The following is a 27,164-nucleotide window of genomic DNA, read 5'->3' as shown; positions in this document are numbered from 1 at the left end:
ACAAAATATATAGAAATGTAAAAGAGAATTATTGTTATACCATCAATTGGTTTACAAAGCATCACCGTTTGCGTATACAGGTCATATAATAGTGTATTTTTCCCAAACTGCCGACACTACAGTTTCCTGGTGTCTTAGAATTTTCTGAATATAACAGTGGCTATTGAAAATTTAAATCCTAACAAAGAATTTTAAGTTGGCTGAATATCTAAGTAAATAAAATATCATGTTCGAAATGTTGTACACTAGTAGCGTCTCAAACTGAATTATTACAGCTAAATGCCAACTAATAGCTATATGGTATCATACCGTAAATACCATGACACTTTCCGAAACGTTTTGTGCCTTTTAGAATGAGCACATCCAGTGTTATTTCCTGTGTATAACGTCAGGAAATGTCAGATGGTTACTTAACAGTGTCATATATTTCTTTCACTAGTTCTTTGTCTTCGATAGCGATGAGCTGATGAGCTGATGTGACATTACATTACCGGGTTGCTATCGTGGTTGTAGCTTGTCAGCCGTCTATGGCCAGAGTTAACATAAGAAACATCAGTTTCAGGGATGTTGGAGCTCTTCCTGCTTCCAACCTAGTGATTCAAATATCGTATATGATGTTCCAGAATATCAGATCCACATTCTGCAAAGGTTTGAGCTGGTTCTCCTTATTTCGTATGAAGCACGATTCCTCATTCTTGTGAACCTTCAGTGACCATAGATGGCACAGGTGGATTCTTTGAGGTCATAAATGAGGTCTGCAGTGAAGTTCCACTGTTTGCCAAGTCTGAAAAGCACTATAGAAAACTTTATTTATGGAGAGTCTTCAATGGTCTCTTTACGCATACACCAGATGTGACACAACCAGCACCTTCAAGGGAGTGGGAAAGGTCAGACCAATGAAAAACATTGAACCTTAATGGCCTCATTAATGACCTCGATGATATCACCTGTGCCATTTATGGGCGCACGAGGTTCCACGAGATTAATGAATGGTACTTCATACAAATTATGGAGCTATGGGAGCTAAGGAGAACCAATTCCACCATTCGAATAATGTGGATCTGATGTAGTTTCCATTATGCCGAAGAAGTCTGGAACAGCATATACGATATGTGAGAATCTGAGGGAGATCCTACATCTCTGAACCTATTGTTCCTGATATGAACTCTGGCCAAGGATGGGTTATGAAAGATGACAGGATAGAACAACACTGGTAATGTACTGTCACATCAGCTCACATATGTGACACTGTAGTTACCATCTAACATTTTGCCTATGCTATGCATAGGAAATAAACAATGAATGTTCTCATTTTCAAAGACACAAACGTTCTGGAAAATGGTATAAACAGAAACACAGGCTTAGGTTACATTTGTTACTCTATCATTAGGTGTTGTGCTGTAATAATTATTTTTGAGACGCTGGTCAGCGTCAGCGGTTTTTTGTTCTAAAAAATAGCATATGCCCATTGTACGCACCTGGTGATGTTTTGTAAACCTAATGAGGGTATAACAATAATTATCTTTTGCATTTCTATATAGTTTTGTTTTTGTTAGTGTTTTCATTGATTTATTGATTGATAAGAGATCAAATAACTGATTACGAATAATAATTTGTTGTTGGGAAATATTTTTGCTGCGTGAAGACAAATATGAAAAAATTGCTGAAAAATTATCATTTTGAGTTTAAAATCTTATTTTTTCATTTCCTACGTACAAATTGCTACATATATTGGATTGTTTGGTCCTGACATGTACTTGTTGTTCTATTGTGGTCATTTTGATACCTCATTTGTCTACTTCAGTTGAAAAATGTCAATGTTATGAATATTTTTCATTTTTAGTGAAATTCGTGGTGGCGGCCATCTTGATGACGTCATAACCGGAACTTATACAATGTTAACATTGGTTTTTGTTGTTGTTTTTATTTAAACTGATTTATAAGTTTACAAAAAAACAATTAAAAATAATAGTTTGCTGTTGGAAAACATTTTTGCTGAATCAAGTAAAATATGAAAATTTACTAAAAAATTACCATTTTTGAGCTTAAATTCCTATTTTTTCACTTCCTGCGTAAAAATCACTACATATATTTGGTTATTTGGTCCTTATATGTTTTTCGTGTTCTATTGTGGTCATTTTGATACCTCATTTGTCTACTTCGGATGAAAAATGTCAATGTTATGACTATTTTTCATTTTTTTAGTGAAATTTGAGATGGCGGCCATCTTGATGACGTCATAACCGGAAGTTCATCCGAATTTATGCAATGTTAACATTTTGATTTGTGATCAGTGGGTCATAAGGGTTACGAAAAATATTGGTTCGGAGGTTTGGGGGGGTCGCATGTGGGACCCCCCTAGCTTTTTACATGCGACCCCCCTAGCCCATGGCCTATAGTGCTATATCACTGAAGCATGCCGCCGAAGACACCAAGCAACACACCCCACCCGTTCACATTATACTGACAACGGGAGAACCAGTCGTTCCTCTCCCTGTATGCTGAGCGCTAAGCAGGAGCAGAAACTACCACTTTTATAGACTTTGGTGTGTCTCGGCCAGGAGATAGATCCCAGAGCCTTCCTAACAGGGGCGAACGCTCCACTCAAGGTCAAAAGACCAAAAGTGAGGCGATGCCAAGGGAGGCAATAGGAAAGATTAAGTCAGTTTGGAAGAAGAGAAAAGATCAAATCCTAAATTTAGTCGCCTTTTACGATCATACAATAGGGGCATCAGGTACACAACATCAGACCTTTCCAATCATGATTGTCCAAGTGTGTCTCCTCAAAGTGCTGCCATTCACATGTGAGTTATCCTCATTAGTGTTTACGACATGACATTATAGATAATTCATATAAACGGTGGATAGACACATAGAATTGCTTATGATTTGTGAATACCGACATGATAACACAACTGCATTTTGAAATAAAACAAACATATATATACAAATACTGTAAAAACGTATAAATATTTATGGAAACTTTTCTTTAGAAGAAGGAATCAATTTAATAAAAAAAAAGTTAAATTTGCGCTTTGCACAATTTAAATATAAATATGAATGCGATTGTTTTATTTTTATCTTTTTATTCCACCTAGCCGACAAGTAAATGATGTGTTATATGACATATTGATGATTAATACATGTACGTTAATTAAGACGTTATCATTTCATTCGGATGTCACATTAGAGGCCCCTTGCTTCATACCAGTAGATCATTGATTATTATTAATTCCGTGTATCAGAAATACAGATTAGTTCAGTTTCGGTTTCAAAATGTCCTCTATCCTAAATTCCTAAACGATACTTATAATTTTGATCTCAGAACAGTTGTAGTGCTATTGATGAATCATTGTGATATCTAAAGCCACATACCAAAACGGGGAAATAGCAATAAAATTGGTAACTAAAAGATAACAGCCTAAAGGTTCAATAGTGCTCATCAACAACTCCAAAGTAAAAAGGGACACAACTCTTACATTTAGAGTACAATGTCCTAACTTGATTTATGCTTCTTTAGCTATTTCTTTTCTTACTATTTCTATTTTTCTTATTTTCATTTTTTAGTTATGGATTTCTATCACATCTTATTTATAACACTTGATTCCTATGTACATTTATTCATAACACTTGATTCCCATGGGCGTTTGTGGGATTTTTCGTTTTTGGCTATATTTGTCAACCCAACCTCTTTGTACTTACCGAGGACGTGGAGATGGCCTTGGCTATGCTGCTGATTTTGGCATGTAGTCAACTGTCTTTCAATGTGTCCCTCCTTTCGAAAAACTTACCAGTCTTCGGCATGGAAATAGTAATTGCAATAGCACATTGTATTATCCAGTATTAAACTAGTGTTTATGACATACACTATATATCAACAGAGTTAGAATTATTTCTCTTTAGCTGTAATATATGTGGTTTTATATAGAACATATGAAATATAAGATTCAACTCGTGTAAAAAACTGAGTACAAGTACAGGTATACCCTGTGATTCGAGGTAGTAACGTTTTTACTGTACAGGTTTACACTGTGATTCGAGGTAGTAACGTTTTTACTGTACAGGTTTACACTGTGATTCGAGGTAGTAACGTTTTTACAGTACAGGTTTACACTGTGATTCGAGGTAGTAACGTTTTTACAGTACAGGTTTACACTGTGATTCGAGGTAGTAACGTTTTTACAGTACAGGTTTACACTGTGATTCGAGGTAGTAACGTTTTTACAGTACAGTTATACCCTGTGATTCGAGGTAGTAATGTTTTTACAGTACAGGTTTACACTGTGATTCGAGGTAGTAACGTTTTTACAGTACAGGTTTACACTGTGATTCGAGGTAGTAACGTTTTTACTGTACAGTTATACCCTGTGATTCGAGGTAGTAGTAACGTTTTTACAGTACAGTTATACCCTGTGATTCGAGGTAGTAACGTTTTTACAGTACAGTTATACCCTGTGATTCGAGGTAGTAACGTTTTTACAAGTGCAGGTAATATACCGGTGCTTAGTCAAAACTATATCACTATAAGGTTTGTGATTTGTATTGGTGAACTTAAGGCATACATAGATAATTAGACTTATTGAAGTTAACCTGTGGGAGTAATGATATGTGCACTTACGACTGATGATATGTTCACTTATCTGTAAATCAAATACTTTAGTCAACATCATGTTCCATTAAACAAATTATTGTGGTAATAGAGGTGAGGTAGTCTTGTATATATTTGTATATTTCTACCACTTTCACTTGTTATGTAATCGTTTGTAATCGTATATTGTAAATCCAGATTACTTCAACTAGAGCTTGGCGTTGAAATCCTCTATTTGAATAGGATATATATTTACCTTGTATTTTAAGAACAACGGGGTTTGACGGTTTCATGACTAATTGTATCTTTGCTCCATAACCTTTTACGTTGAAAAAAAATTAAAATGTTTGGTTTTTATCTTAATGCCTTTTATATAACCATCGTGAACTATTTATAACATTTTCCAGTCACGAGACGTTACGGTTGACAGACTCTAATATATAAAACGAAAGAAGATGCTGCAGATGTCTAAAGGTTGCCTGGTTACGATGTACATCCATATGTGCATTTGAACTAACAGCTTCCGTGGTCTGTAGGTCAACCATAGGAGTATGTCTTTAACTAAGTCATTAGTAACTTTACATTATACTGTCTTTATATAAAGCCAGGGTATTTACTTCAGTGCTGTACGTACACCGCGTTTGACGATACACGACTATTTATATAAAACCAGGGTATTTACTTCAGTGTGTACGTACAGGTATTTTCACGGTACGCTGTATGACGATACACGACTATTTTATATAAAACCAGGGTATTTACTTCAGTGTTGTACGTACACCGCGTATGACGATAAACGACTATTTTATATAAAACCAGGGTATTTACTTCAGTGCTGTACGTACACCGCGTATGACGATACACGACTATTTTATATAAAACCAGGGTATTTACTTCAGTGCTGTACGTACACCGCGTTTGACGATACACGACTATTTTTTATATAAAACCAGCGTATTTACTTCAGTGTTGTACGTACACCGCGTTTGACGATACACGACTATTTTTTATAAAAACCAGGGTATTTACTTCAGTGCTGTAAGTACACCGCGTATGACGATACACGACTATTTTTTATTTTAAACTGGTTTAGCTATTACAAGTAGTTGTTTTAACTTCCGTATTTGTCATTCAGTAACGACTGAAAGTGAAAGTAAAAAACCACAAAATTTCAAATGAAAACAAAATGCAATACGTATTTTTAAACACATACCTGCGAACGACGATAGCATTTTGTACCTTATTAATAGGTAAATTGTCATAGCATATTAAGATCACTATAATGTCTTTAAACGTCACTGATTAAAGTTATGTACATTTGAAAACCTTCAGCAATGTCTAAAATCACGGAGATGTACCTGTCCAAATAACATTTTTATAAGTAAGACAGTAATAACGAGTTTTAAGACTTATTTTTGTAACGTAATCATAATGTTGCCAACTAACCTATATTTTTTACACTTGAAACACATTTGTATAGGCCAGTGCATTACCGTTGGATGACAGATCTGGGCATTGGTAACCCCAATCAAAACAGGAACTCTGGGTGTTTCCGTAAAGCCGAGGAGTGTTGGGGAAATATGATATGAGATTGAAGTTGAAAGGATGGGTGAATGTCTCAGAGCATTCAATGACCATAAACGATGGTGTGTCCATTAAGGTGCGGGGTAAACCGGGTAAGATACGTGTGGACAAAAACGTGTAAATTTATTTGTGAGCAAATTATGTTATTTGAACGCTCGAATTGTCACCACAAAGTACTAGATCCAGCAAAAGGTTGTATACATGGTAATCCACCAAGTAAATACCCCATGATCCTCAAAGGTAGTATACATATAAACAGTCTAAGTTTACATGTTTGCCCAATCATGGATTGTAATTTTATCACCCGATGTTGGGCCGTTCATATCGAATACCGAACCGAAATTCGTGGTGGCGGCCAACTTGATGACGTCATAACCGGAACTTATACAATGTTAACATTGGTTTTTGTTGTTGTTTTTATTTAAACTGATTTATAAGTTTACAAAAAAACAATTATAAAAATAATAGTTTGCTGTTGGAAAACATTTTTGCTGAATCAAGTAAAATATGAAAATTTACTAAAAAATTACCATTTTTGAGCTTAAATTCCTATTTTTTTCACTTCCTGCGTAAAAATCACTACATATATTTGGTTATTTGGTCCTTATATGTTTTTCGTGTTCTATTGTGGTCATTTTGATACCTCATTTGTCTACTTCGGATGAAAAATGTCAATGTTATGACTATTTTTCATTTTTTTAGTGAAATTTGAGATGGCGGCCATCTTGATGACGTCATAACCGGAAGTTCATCCGAATTTATGCAATGTTAACATTTTGATTTGTGATCAGTGGGTCATAAGGGTTACGAAAAATATTGGTTCGGAGGTTTGGGGGGGTCGCATGTGGGACCCCCCTAGCTTTTTACATGCGACCCCCCTAGCCCATGGCCTATAGTGCTATATCACTGAAGCATGCCGCCGAAGACACCAAGCAACACACCCCACCCGTTCACATTATACTGACAACGGGAGAACCAGTCGTTCCTCTCCCTGTATGCTGAGCGCTAAGCAGGAGCAGAAACTACCACTTTTATAGACTTTGGTGTGTCTCGGCCAGGAGATAGATCCCAGAGCCTTCCTAACAGGGGCGAACGCTCCACTCAAGGTCAAAAGACCAAAAGTGAGGCGATGCCAAGGGAGGCAATAGGAAAGATTAAGTCAGTTTGGAAGAAGAGAAAAGATCAAATCCTAAATTTAGTCGCCTTTTACGATCATACAATAGGGGCATCAGGTACACAACATCAGACCTTTCCAATCATGATTGTCCAAGTGTGTCTCCTCAAAGTGCTGCCATTCACATGTGAGTTATCCTCATTAGTGTTTACGACATGACATTATAGATAATTCATATAAACGGTGGATAGACACATAGAATTGCTTATGATTTGTGAATACCGACATGATAACACAACTGCATTTTGAAATAAAACAAACATATATATACAAATACTGTAAAAACGTATAAATATTTATGGAAACTTTTCTTTAGAAGAAGGAATCAATTTAATAAAAAAAAAGTTAAATTTGCGCTTTGCACAATTTAAATATAAATATGAATGCGATTGTTTTATTTTTATCTTTTTATTCCACCTAGCCGACAAGTAAATGATGTGTTATATGACATATTGATGATTAATACATGTACGTTAATTAAGACGTTATCATTTCATTCGGATGTCACATTAGAGGCCCCTTGCTTCATACCAGTAGATCATTGATTATTATTAATTCCGTGTATCAGAAATACAGATTAGTTCAGTTTCGGTTTCAAAATGTCCTCTATCCTAAATTCCTAAACGATACTTATAATTTTGATCTCAGAACAGTTGTAGTGCTATTGATGAATCATTGTGATATCTAAAGCCACATACCAAAACGGGGAAATAGCAATAAAATTGGTAACTAAAAGATAACAGCCTAAAGGTTCAATAGTGCTCATCAACAACTCCAAAGTAAAAAGGGACACAACTCTTACATTTAGAGTACAATGTCCTAACTTGATTTATGCTTCTTTAGCTATTTCTTTTCTTACTATTTCTATTTTTCTTATTTTCATTTTTTAGTTATGGATTTCTATCACATCTTATTTATAACACTTGATTCCTATGTACATTTATTCATAACACTTGATTCCCATGGGCGTTTGTGGGATTTTTCGTTTTTGGCTATATTTGTCAACCCAACCTCTTTGTACTTACCGAGGACGTGGAGATGGCCTTGGCTATGCTGCTGATTTTGGCATGTAGTCAACTGTCTTTCAATGTGTCCCTCCTTTCGAAAAACTTACCAGTCTTCGGCATGGAAATAGTAATTGCAATAGCACATTGTATTATCCAGTATTAAACTAGTGTTTATGACATACACTATATATCAACAGAGTTAGAATTATTTCTCTTTAGCTGTAATATATGTGGTTTTATATAGAACATATGAAATATAAGATTCAACTCGTGTAAAAAACTGAGTACAAGTACAGGTATACCCTGTGATTCGAGGTAGTAACGTTTTTACTGTACAGGTTTACACTGTGATTCGAGGTAGTAACGTTTTTACAGTACAGGTTTACACTGTGATTCGAGGTAGTAACGTTTTTACAGTACAGGTTTACACTGTGATTCGAGGTAGTAACGTTTTTACAGTACAGGTTTACACTGTGATTCGAGGTAGTAACGTTTTTACAGTACAGGTTTACACTGTGATTCGAGGTAGTAATGTTTTTAAGTAAGTTTTACACTGTACAGGTTTACACACTGTGATTCGAGGTAGTAACGTTTTTACTGTACAGTTATACCTGTGATTCGAGTAGTAACGTTTTTAGTACAGTTATACCTGTGATTCGAGGTAGTAACGTTTTTACAAGTGCAGGTAATATACCGGTGCTTAGTCAAAACTATATCACTATAAGGTTTGTGATTTGTATTGGTGAACTTAAGGCATACATAGATAATTAGACTTATTGAAGTTAACCTGTGGGAGTAATGATATGTGCACTTACGACTGATGATATGTTCACTTATCTGTAAATCAAATACTTTAGTCAACATCATGTTCCATTAAACAAATTATTGTGGTAATAGAGGTGAGGTAGTCTTGTATATATTTGTATATTTCTACCACTTTCACTTGTTATGTAATCGTTTGTAATCGTATATTGTAAATCCAGATTACTTCAACTAGAGCTTGGCGTTGAAATCCTCTATTTGAATAGGATATATATTTACCTTGTATTTTAAGAACAACGGGGTTTGACGGTTTCATGACTAATTGTATCTTTGCTCCATAACCTTTTACGTTGAAAAAAAAATTAAAATGTTTGGTTTTTATCTTAATGCCTTTTATATAACCATCGTGAACTATTTATAACATTTTCCAGTCACGAGACGTTACGGTTGACAGACTCTAATATATAAAACGAAAGAAGATGCTGCAGATGTCTAAAGGTTGCCTGGTTACGATGTACATCCATATGTGCATTTGAACTAACAGCTTCCGTGGTCTGTAGGTCAACCATAGGAGTATGTCTTTAACTAAGTCATTAGTAACTTTACATATACTGTCTTTATATAAAGCCAGGGTATTTACTTCAGTGCTGTACGTACACCGCGTTTGACGATACACGACTATTTTATATAAAACCAGGGTATTTACTTCAGTGTTGTACGTACACCGGTACCGCGTATGACGATACACGACTATTTTATATAAAACCAGGGTATTTACTTCAGTGTTGTACGTACACCGCGTATAACGATAAACGACTATTTTATATAAAACCAAGGTATTTACTTCAGTGCTGTAAGTACACCGCGTATGACGATACACGACTATTTTATATAAAACCAGGGTATTTACTTCAGTGTTGTACGTACACCGCGTATGACGATACACGACTATTTTATATAAAACCAGGGTATTTACTTCAGTGCTGTACGTACACCGCGTTTGACGATACACGACTATTTTATATAAAACCAGCGTATTTACTTCAGTGTTGTACGTACACCGCGTTTGACGATACACGACTATTTTATATAAAACCAGGGTATTTACTTCAGTGCTGTAAGTACACCGCGTATGACGATACACGACTATTTTACCTACATTAAAAGATGTCTAATGATGCTGTTGTCATGATTTTTAACCTAATGCAAATTCTATATAGATCTTAACATGTTTATCATCACAAACTATGATTTTAGAACGTTGCAATATTACTAATCATAACAAAAACATTATTTTTGTACACGGCAGAGCACATATTAATTGTAAAGAATAAAATAAATATATACGTTTAATTCACGTCATTCCTGCTAAGTGATTATCATAACCTGTTCTAGAGCCTTAAATGAACTATTTATGTTTACAGTAAAAGTCAAGTAAATTCGTTGATGCTTTGAAAACAGTACTGAACCCCAATCAGAATAGATGTGTCTGTCGGATACCGTCGTTGAAGAAGAAGAGAAATCCAGTGCAAAAGTAAAAGTCTTGTATAATTCGCTCCAGATGAAAATTAGTTTTGTAAAATATAAACTAGCAATTTGTCGCAAGATATTAATACTCTACTCCTGTGATTAGTTTATAAATAAACATGTCAATGGTTTGAGTACAGTGTAAACACGAAGTAAATCGAGATGTCTGTTTACCTGAATTGTTGATTTGTATGTTAGTTGTGATCTGGTTTCAAGATTATTTATTGAACGAAGCTACGATCCAAACTAAAGATTAATTTTTAAGAATGAAAATATCTAAAACATACGATAGTAGGACCAGGTGTCCCCAAATAGCGACCGTTCTCTATCAACGACATCAGTCATACCAGCCTATTACAATCTCTACCATACACGAGAATAGGATGATGACATCGGAAACCCTATCTAAATATACAAGGATCAATAGCATCAGGGAATCTGTGTACATCTTGTGTCTTGGTGCAACTTGACCGATTTGACGAGAAAAGAGCTGTTTGGCTTCCTATTGTATACATAGTTTCTCTAATTATAACTATTACAGCTGGAGAGAATATATGCCTACAAGTTATACTACGACAGTAGGCCATACATGGGGTGACCCAGAACCCGGCATGGGTGTACTGCATTAAGTAGTAGAGTCTAGAGTATAGACTGTTTACATTCCTCGTCAGTACATCTGGATATAAACACATGTACACGTTGTTACCGGGTGTGTTTGCTTTCACGGCTGCATAATGCCCCATTGAGTCCAGCTCGGTTTATCTAGGGTATTTTAATGTCGTACCCGTATTCAGGTTTAGGGAGCATAAAGTGAAGGTCGCTCAGCAATAGGCGGCAGGAGACATGTGTACCAAAAGCAGGTTTAACAGCGGACTAGAGCATCATCTTACAGACTACAACAAAACACTCCTTATACAGTGGATTTACAGGTGAAATACAGGTAAGTTAATTTTATATCGCCGATGTATTGATAGATCTGCTATCTATTTTATACGCTGGACAGTATATGGACTTTTAGAGATTCAATTATATTTCTAAATGTCTCTCGGAAATGTCTTGTCCCTTTAGGACTCATTTGGAGTAATACTTTACGTAGATGTTTGAGCTATCTCTAGTTTACTCTTAGATGTCGTTACAAACAGACTTCATCAGATTGATTCTATAAGCTTGATGGGTTTGAAAGCTGCTAGTATCTAGCTGGTGTGCTACATATAAATCCTGAGCATGTTACCACTTTAATTAACTAAAACTTAATCACTTACACTCCTGTAAAGATGCACATAACAAAACCTAATGTATCATACCTATCCAACCTACTCTGTCCTCACAATAGAGCAGTTAGACGTATACTTTACGTTTGTGTTCATGTTGTATTTCCCAGTAGCTGAGTAAGCACGTAGATAAAGCTATTCAAATGGTATTTCCCATAAGATATAGACTATGTGTCGATAGATGTCTATGGTTATTGTTATTTTAGTCCAAGTGATGGATTTTAAAAATGGCGACACACTTCTAAATACAGAAAGAAGTTAGAAGTCCGATACATCAGTGAACAAACACATTACAATGGGCTGGTCGGGTCTGTTACACATTCTCGGATGTAGTTAGTGGTCTATGTTGTCACTAAATTCCTATGTGAATATCAACATACGACTAGTGCCAGGACGAAGAGAAATCTAGAGTCTAGCTTTATCTATTACATAATTTACAGACTAGGTCAAACTTCCTTCGGGTCCACCTTTTCACCTCAAAATGTTTTCATCCATTGTATTGTTACATGTACACATATGTTTAAACTTCTTGCTTGTACCTTTCCAGCTGTACACTTCACATTCCTAACTATAACTACAATATGAAGGTCCTGGTGTCATTCATGTGTAGTTGTCAAATAGGGCAAGGTTGATAGATTTTTCATGAGTTTCAAAAATGTGCATTTATGAATTCGTACGAATAGGAGAGATGCGTGAATTTTTCCTTTGGTTTATCTTCATGTCCTTTTGTTTCCATGGAAATATACAAATTTATCTTTTTAATTTTCTATTTTCTGGAGCCTTTACATCTGTATACTTCTTGTCGTCACCTTTCTATTGGCAATTATATGTATAACCATGAGATGTATTTACCTTGATGTCATCTAACCTTATTTAGTCTGTGAATGGTATAAATAAGACAACTAATACTACCACATGTGTATGGGGATACAATTTAAATGTCTGGTTTATTCCTTCTCCCAGTCAATTGGTGTTACTTCCGATAGTAATTCCATATTTCCGTTATCAATACACGTCGTGTCCATATCACTGAATTTGGCTATATCTATTGAATATGGATACGCAGTGGTTTCGTCTGTGTAAAGTGGACGTTTATGGATATTTATACGGTTATGTAATCGTTATTATTAATGTCAAACCATTGCATTGTATAATAAAATTAATAAACGATTCCTGTCAAAGACTAACTTTAAATAAATAGTATAAAACAAAATATATAACAAATTGGTTTCTTAGAATAAACATTAATGTATTATTTAAGATAGTAGAATGGTCAAAATTACATACCTGTCTGGAAAGGAACCCGTGAAAATATAAGTTTGTACAATCAAAGGACATTTTTTTTCATTTTCGTTTTTAGTATGATTATGTGTGATGGTGTATGTCATTCCAAGACAGGACGTCATTCTGTCACACGATTTGTTGTAACATTTCACCTTTAATCATGACTTTATTCTGTCACACAATTTGTTGGTGTATTTCACCTTTAACCATGACGTCATTCTGTCACACGATTTGTTGGTGTAACATTTCACCTTTAACCATGACGTCATTCTGTCACACGATTTGTTGAACATTCATCACTTTAACCATGACTTTTTCTGTCACACGATTTGTTGGAACATTTCACCTTTAACCATGACGTCATTCTGTCACACATTTGTTGGAACATTTCACCTTTAACCATGACGTCATTCTGTCACACGATTTGTTGGAGCATTTCACCTTTAACCATGACGTCATTCTGTCACACAATTTGTTGGAACATTTTTTTCATTTTCGTTTTTAGTATGATTATGTGTGATGGTGTATGTCATTCCAAGACAGGACGTCATTCTGTCACACGATTTGTTGTAACATTTCACCTTTAACCATGACGTCATTCTGTCACACGATTTGTTGGTGTATTTCACCTTTAACCATGACGTCATTCTGTCACACGATTTGTTGGAACATTTCACCTTTAACCATGACGTCATTCTGTCACACGATTTGTTGGAACATTTCACCTTTAACCATGACGTCATTCTGTCACACGATTTGTTGGAACATTTCACCTTTAACCATGACGTCATTCTGTCACACGATTTGTTGGAACATTTCACCTTTAACCATGACGTCATTCTGTCACACGATTTGTTGGAACATTTCACCTTTAACCATGACGTCATTCTGTCACACGATTTGTTGTAACATTTCACCTTTAACCATGACGTCATTCTGTCACACGATTTGTTGTAACATTTCACTTTAACCATGACGTCATTCTGTCACACGATTTGTTGTAACATTTCACCTTTAACCATGACGTCATTCTGTCACACGATTTGTTGTAACATTTCACCTTTAACCATGACGTCATTCTGTCACACGATTTGTTGAACATTTCACCTTTAACCATGACGTCATTCTGTCACACGATTTGTTGGAACATTTCACCTTTAACCATGACGTCATTCTGTCACACGATTTGTTGGTGTATTTCACCTTTAACCATGACGTCATTCTGTCACACGATTTGTTGTAACATTTCACCTTTAACCATGACGTCATTCTGTCACACGATTTGTTGTAACATTTCACCTTTAACCATGACGTCATTCTGTCACACGATTTGTTGGTACATTTCACCTTTAACCATGACGTCATTCTGTCACACGATTTGTTGGAACATTTCACCCATTTAACCATTCGACACGATTTGTTGGACATTTCACTTTAACCATGACTCATTCTGTCACACGATTTGTTGGAACATTTCACCTTTAACCATGACGTCATTCTGTCACACGATTTGTTGGAACATTTCACCTTTAACCATGACGTCATTCTGTCACACGATTTGTTGGAACATTTCACCTTTAACCATGACGTCATTCTGTCACACGATTTGTTGGAACATTTCACCTTTAACCATGACGTCATTCTGTCACACGATTTGTTGGAACATTTCACCTTTAACCATGACGTCATTCTGTCACACGATTTGTTGGAACATTTCACCTTTAACCATGACGTCATTCTGTCACACGATTTGTTGGAACATTTCACCTTTAACCATGACGTCATTCTGTCACACGATTTGTTGGAGCATTTCACCTTTAACCATGACGTCATTCTGTCACACGATTTGTTGGAACATTTCACCTTTAACCATGACGTCATTCTGTCACACGATTTGTTGGAGCATTTCACCTTTAACCATGACGTCATTCTGTCACACGATTTGTTGGAACATTTCACCTTTAACCATGACGTCATTCTGTCACACGATTTGTTGGAACATTTCACCTTTAACCATGACGTCATTCTGTCACACGATTTGTTGGAACATTTCACCTTTAACCATGACGTCATTCTGTCACACGATTTGTTGGAACATTTCACCTTTAACCATGACGTCATTCTGTCACACGATTTGTTGGAACATTTCACCTTTAACCATGACGTCATTCTGTCATACAGTTTGTTGGAACATTTCACCTTTAACCATGACGTCATTCTGTCACACGATTTGTTGGAGCATTTCACCTTTAACCATGACGTCATTCTGTCACACGATTTGTTGGAGCATTTCACCTTTAACCATGACGTCATTCTGTCACACGATTTGTTGGAACATTTCACCTTTAACCATGACTTCATTCTGTCACACGATTTGTTGGAGCATTTCACCTTTAATCATGACGTCATTCTGTCACACGATTTGTTGGAACATTTCACCTTTAACCATGACGTCATTCTGTCACACAATTTGTTGGAACATTTCACCTTTAACCATGACTTTATTCTGTCACACGATTTGTTGGAACATTTCATCTTTAACCATGACTTTATTCTGTCACACGATTTGTTGGAGCATTTCACCTTTAACCATGACTTCATTCTGTCACACGATTTGTTGGAGCATTTCACCTTTAACCATGACTTTATTCTATCACACAATTTGTTGGAGCATTTCACCTTTAACCATGACTTTATTCTGTCACACGATTTGTTGGAACATTTCATCTTTAACCATGACTTTATTCTATCACACAATTTGTTGGAACATTTCACCTTTAATCATGACTGTATTCTGTCACACGATTTGTTGGAACATTTCACCTTTAACCATGTCTTTATTCTGTCACACGATTTGTTGGTGTATTTCACCTTTAACAATGACTTTATTCTGTCACACGATTTGTTGGAGCATTTCACCTTTAACCATGACTTTATTCTATCACACAATTTGTTGGAGCATTTCACCTTTAACCATGACTTTATTCTGTCACACGATTTGTTGGAACATTTCATCTTTAACCATGACTTTATTCTGTCACACAATTTGTTGGAACATTTCACCTTTAACCATGACTTTATTCTGTCACACGATTTGTTGGAACATTTCACTTTAACCATGACTTTATTCTGTCACACAATTTGTTGGAACATTTCACTTTAACCATGACTTCTTTTGTTTTTCTGTCACACATTTGTTGGAACATTTCATCTTTAACCATGACTTTATTCTGTCACACGATTTGTTGGAGCATTTCATCTTTAACCATGACTTTATTCTGTCACACGATTTGTTGGAACATTTCACCTTTAACCATGACTTTATTCTGTCACACGATTTGTTGGAACATTTCATCTTTAACCATGACTTTATTCTGTCACACGATTTGTTGGAACATTTCATCTTTAACCATGACTTTATTCTGTCACACGATTTGTTGGAACATTTCATCTTTAACCATGACTTTATTCTGTCACACAATTTGTTGGAACATTTCATCTTTAACCATGACTTTATTCTGTCACACGATTTGTTGGAACATTTCATCTTTAACCATGACTTTATGACACGATTTGTTGGATTCATCTTTAACCATGACTTTATTCTGTCACACGATTTGTTGGAACATTTCATCTTTAACCATGACTTTATTCTGTCACACGATTTGTTGGAGCATTTCATCTTTAACCATGACTTTATTCTGTCACACGATTTGTTGGAGCATTTCATCTTTAACCATGACTTTATTCTGTCACACGATTTGTTGGAACATTTCATCTTTAACCATGACTTTATTCTGTCACACAATTTGTTGGAACATTTCATCTTTAACCATGACTTTATTCTGTCACACAATTTGTTGGAACATTTCACCTTTAACCATGACTTTATTCTGTCACACAATTTGTTGGAACATTTCATCTTTAACCATGACTTTATTCTGTCACACAATTTGTTGGAACATTTCACCTTTAACCATGACTTTATTCTGTCACACGATTTGTTGGAACATTTCACCTTTAACCATGACTTTATTCTGTCACACGATTTGTTGGAGCATTTCACCTTTAACCATGACTTTATTCTGTCACACAATTTGTTGGAGCATTTCACCTTTAACCATGACTTTATTCTGTCACACAATTTGTTGGAGCATTTCACCTTTAATCATGACTTTATTCTGTCACACAATTTGTTGGAACATTTCACCTTTAACCATGACTTTATTCTGTCACACGATTTGTTGGAACATTTCATCTTTAACCATGACTTTATTCTGTCACACAATTTGTTGGAGCATTTCACCTTTAATCATGACTTTATTCTGTCACACAATTTGTTGGAACATTTCACCTTTAACCATGACTTTATTCTGTCACACAATTTGTTGGAACATTTCACCTTTAACCATGACTTTATTCTGTCACACAATTTGTTGGAACATTTCACCTTTAATCATGACTTTATTCTGTCACACAATTTGTTGGAACATTTCATCTTTAACCATGACTTTATTCTGTCACACAATTTGTTGGAACATTTCACCTTTAACCATGACTTTATTCTGTCACACAATTTGTTGGAACATTTCACCTTTAACCATGACTTTATTCTGTCACACAATTTGTTGGAACATTTCACCTTTAACCATGACTTTATTCTGTCACACAATTTGTTGGAACATTTCACCTTTAATCATGACTTTATTCTGTCACACAATTTGTTGGAGCATTTCACCTTTAACCATGACTGTATTCTATCACACAATTTGTTGGTGCATTTCATCTTGAACCATGACTTTATTCTATCACACAATTTGTTGGAACATTTCACCTTTAACCATGACTTTATTCTGTCACACAATTTGTTGGAACATTTCACCTTTAACCATGACTTTATTCTGTCACACAATTTGTTGGAGCATTTCATCTTTAACCATGACTTATTCTATCACACAATTTGTTGGAACATTTCATCTTTAACCATGACTTTATTCTATCACACAATTTGTTGGAACATTTCATCTTTAACCATGACTTATTCTATCACACAATTTGTTGGAACATTTCATCTTTAACCATGACTTTATTCTATCACACAATTTGTTGGAACATTTCATCTTTAATCATGACTTATTCTATCACACAATTTGTTGGAACATTTCATCTTTAACAATGACTTTATTCTATCACACAATTTGTTGGAACATTTCACCTTTAACCATGACTTATTCTATCACACAATTTGTTGGAACATTTCATCTTTAACCATGACTTATTCTATCACACAATTTGTTGGAACATTTCATCTTTAACCATGACTTTATTCTGTCACACAATTTGTTGGAACATTTCATCTTTAACCATGACTTTATTCTGTCACACAATTTGTTGGAACATTTCATCTTTAACGATGACTATATTCTGACACACAATTTGTTGGAACATTTCATCTTTAACGATGACTATATTCTGACACATAATTTGTTGGAACATTTCATCTTTAACGATGACTATATTCTGACACATAATTTGTTGGAACATTTCATCTTTAACGATGACTATATTCTGACACATAATTTGTTGGAACATTTCATCTTTAACGATGACTATATTCTGACACATAATTTGTTGGAACATTTCATCTTTAACGATGACTATATTCTGACACATAATTTGTTGGAACATTTCATCTTTAACGATGACTATATTCTGACACATAATTTGTTGGAACATTTCATCTTTAACGATGACTATATTCTGACACATAATTTGTTGGAACATTTCATCTTTAACGATGACTATATTCTGACACATAATTTGTTGGAACATTTCATCTTTAACGATGACTATATTCTGACACATAATTTGTTGGAACATTTCATCTTTAACGATGACTTTGTTGGAACATTTCATCTTTAACGATGACTATATTCTGACACATAATTTGTTGGAACATTTCATCTTTAACCATGACTTTATTCTGCCATACAATTTGTTGGTACATTTTATCTTTAACCATGACTTTATTCTGTCACACAATTTGTTGGAACATTTCACCTTTATCAATGACTTTATTCTGTCACACGATTTGTTGGAACATTTCACCTTTAACCATGACTTTATTCTATCACACGATTTGTTGGTGTATTTCATCTTTAACAATGACTTTATTCTGTCAAACAATTTGTTGGAACATTTCTGTCACAATTTGTTGGAGCTTTTCATCTTTAACCATGACTTAATTCTGCCATACAATTTGTTGGTGTATTTCATCTTTAACAATGACTTTATTCTGTCAAACAATTTGTTGGAACATTTCTGTCACAATTTGTTGGAACATTTCATCTTTAACCATGACTTAATTCTGCCATACAATTTGTTGGTGTATTTCATCTTTAACAATGACTTTATTCTGTCAAACAATTTGTTGGAACATTTCTGTCACAATTTGTTGGAGCTTTTCATCTTTAACCATGACTTAATTCTGCCATACAATTTGTTGGTACATTTTATCTTTAACCATGACTTTATTCTGTAACACAATTTGTTGGAACATTTCACCTTTATCAATGACTTTAATCTGTCACACGATTTGTTGGAACATTTCACCTTTAACCATGACTTTATTCTATCACACGATTTGTTGGTGTATTTCATCTTTAATAATGACTTTATTCTGTCAAACAATTTGTTGGAACATTTCTGTTACAATTTGTTGGAGCTTTTCATCTTTAACCATGGCTTTATTCTATCACATGATTTGTTGGTGTATTGCACCGATTACCTCGTGATCTTGTGATTGAGTGATTATCTATCCAATTATATACTATAACGCCAATAGGTGATGAAAATCCATAGGACCTTTAAGGGGATATCAGAATTTACCAATAATGTTCTCACATCGTTCAGTATTCCCTATATCAGAACGACATCTGAATGTTGGCCAGAGGCCTCCGTTTTGTTACCATGGCAATCGTTTTATTCGAAAGAATTGGCATGTTGTTCGCCCATATATACCGAAACAAAACAAAAACATAAGGTTAGAAATCATGTCATTAAATCTGATACAAAAAGTGTATGTCTATTCTGAGCTAGCAACGGAATTATTGTGAGAGACGTCTTATCTAGATATTTATGTTTGATATAATATATACATGTGGTGTAGGTGGAATTTTTTTTAAACCAATTGTTAGTTCGATAGCGGGTGAATAATGATTTCAATTGGTCTTAAACTCAGCGTTACGCTCTTAACAAAAACTAAATCAATTATAATTTTGATAATCTTCAAGCACATAATTCATTTCTTTTCATCGAAGTCTTTAATATGATCTTTTATTCCGTGATCAAAGACATTTGGGACATATTTTAATCAGTACACAATGTATGGGCAGTCGTCGATTAGACAAAAAACCACCATTGATCTTTCAGTAATATAATGAGAACTATCATTAAATTGCTAAAAATAACCATCTAATCATTTCTTACTACAGCATTATACAACAAATATGGTGATAGAGCAAGCTCGTATGAACGATAATTGCCTCTCCAAATATTGGTGTCTATTTCTGTCCTGATAACACTGTCTCCATGGCAGTGTCGTGTGTTGGTAATGACGATCGTTGTAGTCTAAAGACTGAAGAGAAATATAAAACAACACATTCTGTTTTTACCCAACTACAAAATGTAAGATTAGCATTCGGATATCCGGGGCACAGCTATTTCATAATTCTAGGACATGTCCTTATTCTACATCATGCCAACTATTTTTCAAATATAACAGGCCGATCCATCCATACCTGGGTCCATAAAATAACTCCTCGTTGAACCAGAAGTGTGTTTGTTTGGCCTTCCATATATGTGGTGTGCAACGCGTATGTAGTGCTAGGTGCATGTTTTGGGAGACTGTGGTATGTTCGTGTTGTGTTTTCTTGTATAGTGAAACTGTTGCCCTTTTTATAGTGCTGTATCACTGGCACTATATGCCGCCGAAGACACCAAGCAACACACCACAGCCGGTCACATTATACTGATAACGGGCGAACCAGTCATTCAACTCCCTGTATGCTGAGCGCTAAGCAGGAGCTGAAACTACCACTTTTTAACACTTTGGTGTGTCTCGGCCAGGAGACAGAACCCATAGCCTACCTCTCAAGGGCGAGCGCTCAACCGAAGGCCAAAAGAGAGGCAATGTCAAGGGAGACATTAGGAAGAATAACGTCAGTTAGAAAGAAGAGAAAAGATAAGATCCTAAATTTAGTCGCCTTTTACGATCATGCAATAGGGGAAGCAGATACAATGCTAACCCTTTACCTGCAGGGAGACGCTTAGACTTCCTGATCACATGGCCTTGTTGTTCTCCTACACCCTCTTCTTTCTATCGATTTGAACAATGACTATGATTGAGCATTCAATAGAAGTGTAAATGCCCCACTCGTTTTTCAGAACTCTTCCTTCAAGTTGTATTTCCCTGTGGTTATTATTGTTTTTCGCCCCACCCCAACCTCCAGTAAAAATCGTTAACATTTCTAGAAAAGGCCAAACGAGTTTATTCCAAACAACATTGCTAATACCTTTCTTTGTAGTGTTATGCCATCTCCCCGTGTACGATCTTTGAAAAGCCTTACGTTATAGGTACATTATAAATAATATAGTTTACAAAGAGATCCTCGCCGTGAAAGACCAACATCATTGATTTGGAAGGAAACAAAGTATACGTACTTGAATTGTTAGAGAATTAAGGCGTGATATTTGGTTCCAGTCGTGACAGGTCTCGAACTGTGAGCATCTAAACACAATCAATGGGTCTCCAATGTCGAGCTAGTCGATGATCGGACGTTATTGAGGGTTTACCAAACACACAACCATCGATCGCTTGGCTATCGTCTGTAGGGGATTCGCAGTATGGACGTAGATTAGTCTATATTTGTACAAAACAGTCAGTTCCGCAAAAGTGTTCTCTTAAAAGATGTGATATGATTGTCAATAAGGTGTAAAGTTGGATTTATTGTTTTCTCATTAGAAAGGTAAGCTGTGTGTATGGCGAAGAAGATATATATATATATGCAATATATATGTTTATATGTGTGGTTGTCTTTGCAAACACACTCGAATGGTCCCAGGTGTATGGGTTTGGCTGAATGGTAATAAGCATTTGTTGTGTTTAAAACGTTTTCGGTAGATTTCTATAATTAGTAATCTGACACAGTAGTGTTTTTATCCCACTTGTGACAGGTGTTCACAGTCTGTCTCTCTTCTTTTATACACACACGCATACACACCCACACACACATATAGTGTTTGTTAAGAAGACAAAAGTTTTATTTTTTATTTCTAGGAAGAACAATAGACAAGACTAATACTTGATCGTTGCCCTGTTCATGAGCCTTCAGTTATTATAGACGTTAAGCATGGTGTCATTTTATCAGTTGCATGTTTTTATCTTGGTGTGATCAGTGTTTTTGTTTATGCTTATAGAATATATAAGTAGTCAAATACATAAATTTTTAATGTTGATCGGAGATAGCGTGTGAAAATCAATAGAGAATATATGTATAGTATTCCCACCGTGACCCTACAAACCAGAGACAGGTAGAAACAAACAATGACTCAAGAAAGTAGGGGGACAGTGAAGTAATGCTGTAATAAAGGTCATGTCCAATTTACAGCCAGGGTCATCTAATGATGGCCTCCCCTGTAATCGGTGCTGACGTAGTATACTAATTTTGGTTATGCTTTGTAACAACTATTTACCTAATTTCACGGTATATGGACGTAATTATTAATTTTTACTCAACCACAGCCCAATGTTACTATAACAGTCAAGCCGAGAAATGTGATAAATGTGATAATCGGTCTCAACCAGCTGCTGTGTGCGTATCTTGACATTACCTTGTGTTCAGTTAGCCGATCATTTCAAAAAGTATTTTAATTATAGTATTTCTAATGTTCAGTAGAACCAATGACCGTATAGGGCTGGCATTCATTGATATCTGCTTGTGTTCACTTGCAAACGATTTTCTCCAAATCACAGTCTTACATACATTCTAGCGGATATGCTTGAAGGGCCAACAAGGCGAAATAAATTATTGCCACATAAGCATGAAGTAAACTGCTGTATCAAACTATTGTTCTACATCCTTTTATATGAAAAATATATTGACTGACAAATTCCACGGCACTGTTCGTGATTTAAATTGAAATTCCTAATCGTATAGCTATATATATACCCGAGCTTGATTCCCGTAAGGTATACCATAGAAACAAATATCTAGCAGACTCTTTTGTTAGTTATGTTTTAGACAATATCGTGCACATGAAAAGATACATACGCCATCGGAAGAACAATTTGACTAGTTTTACACTTAGGGTGCTGCTACAAGAATTGTACCACAAAGGATAGACATCCACGGAAAAAGATTAGAGTAATGTGTATAAAAAATAAATTCGCTTTTTTCATGTTAGTGACCCGAAATTCCTACTTATTAACTCGAAATTTCGACTTATTAACTCGAAATTTTGAGTTACTGAATCGAAATTTCGGCTTACTAACTCTAAATGGCGACTTATAAACTCCAAAATTCGAGGAACTTACTCGAAATGGCGACTTATAAACTCGAAAATTCAAGATACGTACTCGAAATTTCGACATACTAATTCGAAAATTTCGCCTTACGTACTAAAATTGTGGAGGCATTATTCCAGCCTTAGTTACCTCCCTTGCGACCAGCCTACTTGAATGGCAATTCATACTGCGCATATTTTTTTGCGTATATGTCATTATGGAGACGACTACCTTCATTGAGAAAAATAACGTCAGTAACGTTTTTTCATAAGGATAGTGCATATTGCAAATTAATTAAAAAATAAAAATTAAAAAACTGAAGTACACAATCCAGCAAGCGTAACTAGTTAATAAGACGAAGTTTCGAATTAAAAAGTCGAAGTTTCGAATTAAAAAGTCGAAGTTTCGAATCAAAAAGTCGAAATTTCAAGTAAGTAACTCGAGTTAGTAAGTCGAATTTCGAGTTCGTATCTCGAAATTTCGAGTTACTTACATGAAAAAACGATTTTTTTTTGTTCTATACACGTGGCCCTAATCCTCTTTCGCAGGACATCAGCATTTGTTTCTTTTTTAGCATGAAAATTTAATAATTTTACTGAATTGCGATTTGATAGCTCTGAAATTGATAATTAGCACTTCATGCGTTCTTCATAGATGATTTCATCCCCCGGTCACCCCATATAATGAGGGTAGGATATTAAAATTTAGCCTAATGTCCAACTAACGTAAAGGCGATTATTTTGGATCATGATGTCATGACTTCTTCGATCTTTTTATTCATTTTTTTTTTTGATAGCTTGAAATTGATCTTCAACGCTGCATATGGAACTTGACATGATTTTCTTAAGATGATGAGTAACATGGGCTGGGCATCTTCAAGGGGGGATTTCATGTATAAAACGGGATTTTAAAATATTTCAGTTTATTTTTATTGATGAGAGAATCTCAAGCAACACAAACACTGCAATAATAATGTTAGAATTGTGCATGGCATAAAAGGCGACTAAATTTGGAATTTAATTGCGTGAATGTAGCAAAAACAATTGATAGAGGATATTCCTTGTCTCTTGATTAATACAGTTATACATGTACTTCATCGAGTGAGGTGGAAACATGTCCCGCGAAAAACATCGAAGTTTCCACTTCACGTGATGATATATTACCGGTATTCATCAAGAAACAAGGAATATTCTATTTATTACATTTTCCCCGCTCCATTTACAGAAGATCATCACTACTAGTTTCGCCCAAATGTTATAGCGCCATTATATTTTACAGAGTCATTTGCCCTTGTGATTAATACGTCGTATTTTTTAGCACTAGCAATGCTGCATTCCGATTGGTCAAAAGCGAGTGAAAATATGAAAATTGAAGCTTATTGCTGCTGCCCTTATGACATGAACGTAAAAGGCGACTAAATTTAGGACCTTATCTTTTCTTTCTTCCTACCTTACTTTCTTCTTCCTAACGTCTCCCTTGACACCACCTCACATTTGGCTTTCGGTTGAGCGCTCGCCTCTGTGAGGAAGACTCTGGGTTCTCTCCTCTGGGCGAGATACACTATACTCTATAAAAGTGGCAGTTTTTGCTCCTGCCTAGCGCTCAGCATTAAGGGAGTTGGAAGACTGGTTCATCCGTTGTAAGTATAATGTGACCGGGTGGGATGTGTTGCTTGGTGTCTTCTGAGGCATGCTTCTGTGATATAGCACTATAAAAAGGGCCGAAGACACCAAGCAAACACCCCACCTGGTCACATTATACTGACAGTCGTCCTACTCTCTGTATGCGGATCGCTTAGCAGGTGCAGAAATTGTCACTTTTACGGACTAGAGTGTGTCACGGCAGGGAACAGAACCCAGAGACTACCTCACAGGGTCCTGCTTGTAGTATATGTAACAAAGAGTTGCTTGTGAGTCTCTCGTAAAACAATTTAAATATGAAAAATGTGCTTAGGTGACAGATAATACCATCCATTGAATATAACCTTATTTATCCTCGTCACCCACCCCGTGTGACTCTAGGATGTAATATCGTTTGAAGCAGATCATGTCAAGATTCACATGAAATATTCAACATCGATCTAAAGTCATTTAGTGAAAACGAATTGAAAAAAAAAAAGTATAGCCACGTGATTACGATCGCAAATTTACAATCACGTCGTGGTTACTGTTCGGACTATTCTATGGTTAGTGTGTCATTTACATGGTGATTTCATAAATTATACGACACCTGAATGGAGTCCATGCATCACCGATGTAAAATCTTTCGCATCTACGTTTTTGTTTTCCATTGAGACCCAGACCACCATTGGTTATGGTTCGCGATATGTTACGGAGGATTGTCCCGTTGTATACCTTGGGTATTTTCATACAATCCATTGTGGGTGCTGGACTACAGGCGGCTCTCGCAGGTCTAGTCGTAGCCAAGATTAGGAGAGCTAAGAAAGAGGGCGAGAACAAATATTGTTCAGTACCGTAGCGTGTATAGTAGAGGAAGACGATCAAGATGAAATTAGTAATTAGAGTAGGTGACATGAGAAAGTCTTTCATACTCAATGTTCAGGTAAAAGGCTATTTCTTCCAAAAGGCAGCCAAATCAGGAAAGGAGCTATCCAGTAAAAATACCATCCTATGACGTTCAAAGGTGAGGACAGTAGTCTGCAGATCTTCTCGCGTGGCCGACGCAGCTTGTCCACGTGATAGATGAGAAGTCGCCATTGTGGACTTTGTCACGTGATGACCTCAAACGGTATAACTGTGAGCTTGTTGTGATCCTGGACGGGACCGTGGCTGCCACCAGTATGCCTTTTCAGGCCCAGACTTCTTTCCTCCCTTGGGATATATTGTGGGGCCACAGGTTCGATACGCTAGGGGACGAAAGTAAATAAATCGGGTGCTTACATTTTAAATTTTGCAAATTTTCACAAGACGCATGCACTGACAACTCCAGTGTGTAAGCGCATGCGATCTTAAGAAAATGATCGACGCTGAACTTCCGGTTCCAAAAGAATATCCAAAAGATTCTAAACATAATCATTCCTCACTTTGTGCGGACGAACTCGAGATTCAGTTCCAAAGTGGGGATAACGAGAGTTACGAGATGTCCACGCCAGTGGAGGACATTCACAGGCGTAGGGATAGATTGAACAGTTCTGATAATGGTGCTTTCTGTAACTCAACGCCCGACATTAACACTCGGAGGAGAGCGTCCGCGATGGTTAACATATGAGGAAATGCTTGATAGTAGCATTAAAATGGTGCTTGACAGCTGACGTTCTTCCAAATTAAATGTGATGGGTGGTCACCCATCGGTGTTAATGTCTAGATCATACATACTCAATATGATCATTAATCAATATCATTTTGTAATCCTCAGGAAAATACAGAAATTATATTTTAAGAAA

The 27,164-nt window shown here is 35.8% G+C and overlaps 1 pseudogene; it reads left to right on the top strand.

The window, feature by feature from the left end:
* The first annotated feature begins 23,978 nt into the window (after window positions 1-23,978).
* Window positions 23,979-27,164, top strand: LOC138324194 (G protein-activated inward rectifier potassium channel 2-like; annotated as a pseudogene).

This window comes from Argopecten irradians, chromosome 5 (genome assembly GCF_041381155.1).
Source record: "Argopecten irradians isolate NY chromosome 5, Ai_NY, whole genome shotgun sequence".
In the NCBI taxonomy this organism is placed as follows: domain Eukaryota; kingdom Metazoa; phylum Mollusca; class Bivalvia; order Pectinida; family Pectinidae; genus Argopecten; species Argopecten irradians.
This window is presented reverse-complemented; position numbering and strand designations above follow the sequence as displayed.